This window comes from Cryptomeria japonica, chromosome 1, assembly GCF_030272615.1.
Source record: "Cryptomeria japonica chromosome 1, Sugi_1.0, whole genome shotgun sequence".
In the NCBI taxonomy this organism is placed as follows: Eukaryota; Viridiplantae; Streptophyta; class Pinopsida; order Cupressales; family Cupressaceae; genus Cryptomeria; species Cryptomeria japonica.
This window is the reverse complement of record NC_081405.1, coordinates 28,684,915-28,692,109: the sequence shown is the minus strand read 5'-3', so window position 1 is coordinate 28,692,109 and position 7,195 is coordinate 28,684,915.

Below are 7,195 nucleotides of genomic sequence, written 5' to 3'. Positions count from 1 at the left end.
TCCAGCTTCATTGACTATTTTCTTCAATATTTTCAAAATAGTTTTGTTTGATGCCTCAGCTTGACCATTTCCCTTGTTATCACTGTTTTAAAATTGGGTTCTTCTTTCCCCATAATTGGCTGTGGTACCTTGAAATTTTTCGAATAGGGTGTAGTCCCAAGTGCTTCAGCTTTATTCTAAACCTAGAGGGTTTAAGGGTTTTTTAAGTTTTAGACCTTATCTTTTTATTTTAAACCCTCTGGTTTCTATTTTGCCGTTACTTTATTTCACTTAGGTCATGGGTCGTGGGGTCGTAGGAAGTGTCCCCCCTTGTTATTAACCTAGGTGGTTACGTTGATTATTTGAAAAAATTTCACCTTGTATTATTTCATTCTAAAGTGTCGGGCCCAATAAACGTCGATCAACTTGAGAAAAGATCCGATGGTTGGCGCTATTTCGCAAGGGTAAAATGCTTCCCCTTTACGGCCGTGAAACAGTGAGAATGAATGTCAGCCGTCCATGTGTCATGATGGAGGAAGTAAAGGATGTGGTTGTCAAAGAAAGTGGGGCCCCCGTGGTTTTCTTCTGGCGTATTAAAAGGTAGCACGTGGCACAAGTCACCACAGTCAACGGGTTAGGATTAAAGGTCCAAAAGTGGGCCCCAAAGATGAGTCAGGTCGCAGGTGGAGATGACCTGGCAGGGACAACTCTTAACAATTTATTGAGACCCCGTGGCTCCTTCTAGCAAATGACAGAATGACAAGTCAGATCCGAAAGTGACGAGGCGCCAGGTGTCCATTACGTGTCTGCGGGTCCACCTCTTCTGAAAACCTTTAAAAGGGTTTAAATGCTGATCAATTTGAAATATGATCTAATGGCCCGTGCTATTTCGGAAAGGTAAAGTGCTCACTTCTTAAGGCCGAAAAATAGCGAAAATGAACAAGGACCGTCCACGTGTCTCGATGACATGCGGTCTAAAAATAAACTGTTGATCCCTATGGTTCCAGCTTGACAAATGAGAAATCGACAAGTCAGATCTGAAAGTGACAAGGCGCCATATGTCCATGACGTGTCCGTGGGCCCACCATTTCTAAGAGCCTTTTCGAAGGGTTAAATACCGATCGACTGCAGAGATGATCTGACGGTCGGCACTATTTCGCAAGGGTAAAGTGCTCACCCTTTAAGGCCGCAAAATAGAGAGAATGAGTGTCAGCCGTCCATGTGTCTTGATGATGACATGGGAGATAGACCTATTGAAACGAAAGTGGAGCCCCCATGGTTTTTCTTCTGGCAAGTGACAGAGTGACAAATCAGCACAGCAGGTGACTAGGTGCCAGGTGTTAGTGACGACTCAGCAGGCCCACCATTTCTGAGAACCTTTTCAAAGGATTAATTAGTGATCAACTTAAAGGAGGATCCAACGGCCCGCGCTATTTCACAAGGGTAAAGTGCTCACCCTTTAAGCCCACGAAATAGCAAGAGTTAACGAGGGTCGTCCACGTGTCATGATGATGACATGGCCAAAAGGGAAAAATGTGGGCCCGTCACAGTATAAAGGGAGGCATTCGGCCAGTATCAAAACGGAATGCGAAGGGATTTTCTAAGCCAATGGTCGGATGCCGCATGGTATTATGTAGCCAATAGAATAACGGGACCCAGACTAAAGACAAAGCCGTCAAAATGAAATTAACAGTGAGACACTTGCAGGAAGGTTGCGACTCGTTGGAGCTAAAATATGAATTCTCATATGAATTCGATTTTAAAGGGACGGCCGAAGCATGCGGAATCAATGTTATAGTTAAGGCCCAGAGTACAAGCATTTGATTTCCTAAAAACCAAGTAAAGATATCTTTTAAAAGATTTTTGCAGAAGAGCAGATGTAGAGTTATCCTTTTCCGAAACAGAGCAAGCGGTTCAGTTGCAGAGCAATTTCCTTCAAGCAAGCATCAGGTTCTCTCATGTTTTGAAGCAATTCTTGTGTGGCTTTTAGATAAAATCATTCTCGTATTGCAGGATTGTTTAAGAGTGTATTCATTTTCTTGTATTTTCCAATGGCTCCTAAAAGGGAATTTTCTGGCAAGGTTGATTATCTAGAAATAAGTGTATGTGATGATTTTTTAAAACAGTTGACGTCGTCAACTAACTAGGCATCAAAGGCTAAAGAGTTAGTGCCCAGGGCTCCCCGTCTAAAGATAGGAGAAGGATTATATGACAAGGGTAATTGGTTAAGAGACCCACAGGTTGGACTGTCTGGGTTGGGGCTGTTCAGAATCGGATTTGGAGTGAGGAATTCTCCTGTTCCTCAAAATAGCATTTGGGAACTAGATGTCGGGAAATTGGTAGTCCCAGGGGTGTTCATGGATACAGACTTGTTAACCCAAATGGCATTGAACTCTGATTCAGTCACGAGATGCATCTGGGATGTTAATGGAAAAACCCTTGTGGAAATCAATGCAGAGGAATTGAGAACAACGTTTGGGCTCAATGAGTTCACAAACTTCCTAGAACCCATAAATTTCACACAATTAGCCCAAGTGTACAGTGCACAGAGGGGTCATCTTAGGAATGGGCCTCTTAAAGAACTTTTCCTAAAAATAGGAGGGTTAGCAGTTGTAGGGCCCAACACACAAGAGCCTTTTTCATTGAGTATGTTTACCTTAAGGGCTAAAGACATGTATTGGGCACTTTGCCAAGTTCTAGGAGAGGATGCTGAAGCAAATATGCCAAATCATTACTTGTTAATGATTGTTCAGATTTTGAATCCTTCTCTTGCTATCACATTTGATTATGCTTCTTATATTGCCGATGCTATCCATGGAGGGTTGATAGGAATAAAAAATGGGAAGGTGGATAGGCCATTCGGATGGTACTCACTCTTGATGCACCTTTTCCTCTTCAAAGGTGGTGATTATTTCGCCAATGGAATGGACCTGGTAAAAGAGAAGGAAGGAGAGAAGATGCCAGTACAACTATGGAGCACTGTGTTGTCATGGGACAGAGAGGATGCTAGTTTCCTAAAGTTCGATAAATATTTTGCATCCAAAATAAGGACTCTCCTTTGCTCTGATAACCCAAGAGTCCCCAAGGTTCTTCTGGAATTCCTAAGGCCAAAAGAATTCGCAGAGAACATCAAAATTGTTCATAACTAGGGTGACATGTACTTATATCCAGTCTCCACGGTTTTCAGAGTTTTTGGTTTTAGAGGCACCCCATTTTTGTTACCATACCAGGTCCCTCTCAAAGTGGGAATAGCTGAGATCCTTAGACAAATTGGTGGCCTACAAGAGGCAGAGCTAACAGGCAGAGGTAAAGGGACTATTTTCCCTACAGCTACAATAGCCCACCAATTTGTAATTACAAAGGGAGGCTGGAATTGTTTTGAGGATTTCCTCAAACCCTACTATTTATCCACTACAGAGTCCAGATGTGCTGATCCAAAGGACTTCTACAATGGTGTGTTCAGGAAGAAGGTAGCATGTAGAGGTAGGCCTCATCAATTCCACTTTCCTGAAGACCTCATCAGGAATGAATTTGATTTAGATGAACAGGAGTTGAGGAAAGAAAAATGGGTGGCTTACAAGAAAGCCTTGGATTTTGTGCATCAATTTGATGCTAGCTATGACCCATTGTCTAGCTTCTTGCCATTGGAAGAAAAAATAAAATTTTTGATTGTTTGCTTCGAAGATGTGATGCAAACACTAAAGGAAAAGAGGGAAGCTGTAATTAAGAGCAACCTTGAAAAGGCTAGAATGATTTTGGGCAAGTCAGCTTCCACTAAAGCAATCCCTCCTAGTGACTACACCCTGCATAAGAAATCAGGTTACAGTGTGTTGGTGCCTACAATAGGGGAGCCCTCTTCATCCAAAGGAAAGAGGAAGGTGCAAGATGTCATTGACATCCAGGACAGCCCAAAGAAGAAAAGGGTGGGGAAGGAAGTGCAATCAGATACACCCTTGTATTCCCCATCCCAATCCCCTATCCACATAGGAGATGAACAAGCAGCAACTGAATACCTCTCGCAGTTGGGCAGCTTGGGGGAAATTGCATACACTTATGATGAAGTGGAAGAAGGGATGCCAGAAGAGCCCACTAAAGCACAAATGGACATCACCTCAACTGAACATAAGGGCCAAGAGTGGGATCCTAACATAAAAAAGGCCAGTAGTGCCTTTTTAGCTGATGATACCTTTGTTACATCTGAAGCATTCATGCAATTTGTCTGGAAGCAGCATATAGATACATTTAATGCTAGATGTAAAACAATAAAGGCAAAGCAGCCTAACAAAGATCCAGCCTCAGTGGAAGAAGAAATAAAACAGGAGATGATGGAAGAATTCAAAACCATCACTCCTGAACAGGGAAGGGATCTAGTAGCACAAGCTGGAGTGCTCATTTTACCAGAATGGAATATTGTTGATGCTCTGGTGCTAGATGCAGTAAGAAAAGAGACTAAACCCATGGAACGGGTTACATTCAGTAAGGAAAATGCTGCACTAGTTATGTGGTCCCTCAAAAGAAATGAAGACAAGAAAAGTAAAGACACTTCAGGGTCAAGTCACCTTGGTGGATTGATGGTCAAAAGAGTACAGATTACAGGGGTAGTAGAGGCTGCTAGCACTGTGCTAGAAACTGCAAAATTTAGTGTTGCAGTGGCTGAGAAGGAAGCCAAAGAAAAGGAGGCCCTCCGAATTAAATTGGAAACAGTTTTGAAGGCCTATGACAGTGCCAAGGAGGAGGTAAGAGGCAAGGATAGCATCATTGCCAAATTGCAGAGCCAGCTGATGGGACAACACCAACAAGGTGAGTCTTCAACATTGATGATTGCCTCTTCTCCTGCAAGACTTCCACCTACTAGCCCCATTATTGAGCTCCCACCATCTCCTGCACCTTCCAGCTCCCAAATGATTGAGATAACTCCCCAAGAATTGGAGAACCTAAAGCAAGCTCAGGCCTTTTATGCAGGGAAGTATGAGGAGAAAATAAAAGCCACAATCTCCAGTTTTGTAGATAATATAAATGCCTCACTGCTTCACAATAGTGTGGGAAAGGTCATGGAGATATGGAATGAATTAAGGAGAGATAAGGCCATTTTGACACCAATTTTTGATAGATGGAGGCCTAGGGAGCAAGATTTAGAGTTCATGTGTGTTTCCTGTGATGAAGCAAGGGCCAATCCCATTATAAAATCTACCTCTGATGTTGCTAAAGTTTTAATGCAATTGGCTGTAGATGTAGACAATGTGGATAGGAAGGTCAATTTATGTAAAAAGGAATACACTGATCAGGTTTTTGAGTTGCTCCCAGGAATTTTTGCCAATCCGGATCAGCTGAAAGATAAGCAAATATGGCTTAATGAGATAAAAGCCAAGTTGTCAGCAAGGGTCAAGGGAATCATCGATCTTGATGATACCTCTTTCTTTGTTATAACCATATAGGAAATAGAAAGAATTAAATCACATTATAGTTTTCTTAATTCAGAAGTCAACAAACTGAGAAATTCTTGGAAAAGGTTGACTAAAGTTAAAAATGATGTGATTAATTTTTCATGGCCGACAGAAGAGACATACAATGAGTGGGGTGTTAAATATTCCACCCATGATCCGGAGCAGTTGGAGAGTGCCCCTGAAAAGCCAGAAGAGGTTGCAACCAAACAACCTGTTGAACAGACTGCAGAGGCTGAAAAGAGCGCATAACTGCTTTTACGTAAAAATTGTAATCACATCAATTTCAGAAGTAATTGTAACAAACTCTCCTCAAGAAGTCCGAATCTTTGTGCATCCATGTTGTTATAAATGGATACCAGGACTAGAGGGAAAGGGATCACAAAATTTTGTAAGAAAGCGCTGCAGAAAATTATCTGAGCTTTTTCAAAGTTTAATGGAGAAATAGAATTTTTGTAAAATCTCTTCAAATGAATATCAATATATAGGCCATCGGTTTTGAGTAAAACTCTGTGTTGTCTTCAAGTTTGTTCACAATTTGATTTACTGATTTCATTCTGAACAATCCAAGATTTTTCTATTTGATTGAAATTGCAAAGCAATCTCAGTATGAGTGTTTTTTAGCTTTTCTTTTTAGGAAGGAAATTAAATATGCAGGATCACTCACACCGGTGAATTCTTTGGAATGAACTTTGAATTTTGAGGACCATAGTTTAGTTTGAAGTGATTGAATTCTTGTAAGTGTTAGGCATATGCAAGGATTAGCGGAAACCAAGTTGATGGGAGGCATAAAGATATTCTTTTTCAGGAGTTTTATTTGAGTTTAAATGACTCTGTAGCCTTGGATAAAGCACTGGTATTAATCGAAGCTGTTTGTTGCATGCTTTGTTGATCAAAAATGCTGAAGTTCAGTATTGTTCCATTCTTTGTTTTCAGTTGATTTCAAGGTGAATAAATTCACTAGTTTTTTGGACTGGTTTGCTGTGGATTTATTGTTTAAATGGTGAAGTTACTTCATGAAGGTATACCCCCCTGGGCTCCAAGGATGCCTGAAGTGTAGAAGGTTAAATCAAACCTTGTCATATGTTGTCTCTGAGATTTCCTTATCTTTTGATGTCTCTTCTACACCCAATTTTAATACTCTAAGGACATTGAAGGGAATCAGATTTTGAGGACAACAAAAGTGGCGACTCTGTTGGGGACCAGTTATAACAAAGATAAAGATACAGATCTGCGCCGAGACTTGTGGAGAGTATTGTTGTGTTGTGAGTAAGACTGCTTGTTTTTATTTTTCCCATAGTTTTGTGGGTGGTGACTTTGTTACTTTTCAACCAGTCCTTGTGAGACATAAATTTTCTAAAAGAAAGACAAGCAAGATGCAAGGAAATAAGAACACAAGATCATTCATGAAGAAACATCCTCGTGAAACCTTGCAAGAAGGTTTGCCAGAGCAGTCACGAAGAGGCCAGAAGAGATCTATGATGCATGAGCCATCAAATGTTGCGTGGGTGCAGAAAAGCAACAATACCGGTAAGATGCCTGATCGACCTGTCTATGCAAAGTCAAATTCATCTTCTAGAGATTCAGAGCATGATATTTTAGGTTTCCATTCAGGATTGTTTGGAAATATTGATGATGCACCTATTTTAAGTCGAGACCTATCTCATGTTAGTGTTTCTGCAAAAGATAGAACCAGTTCAAATGCAATTAGGCACTCTGTTCCTAGGACAGTAGATGGGAACATTAGTCTGATTGACATAGATCAAATTAATGCA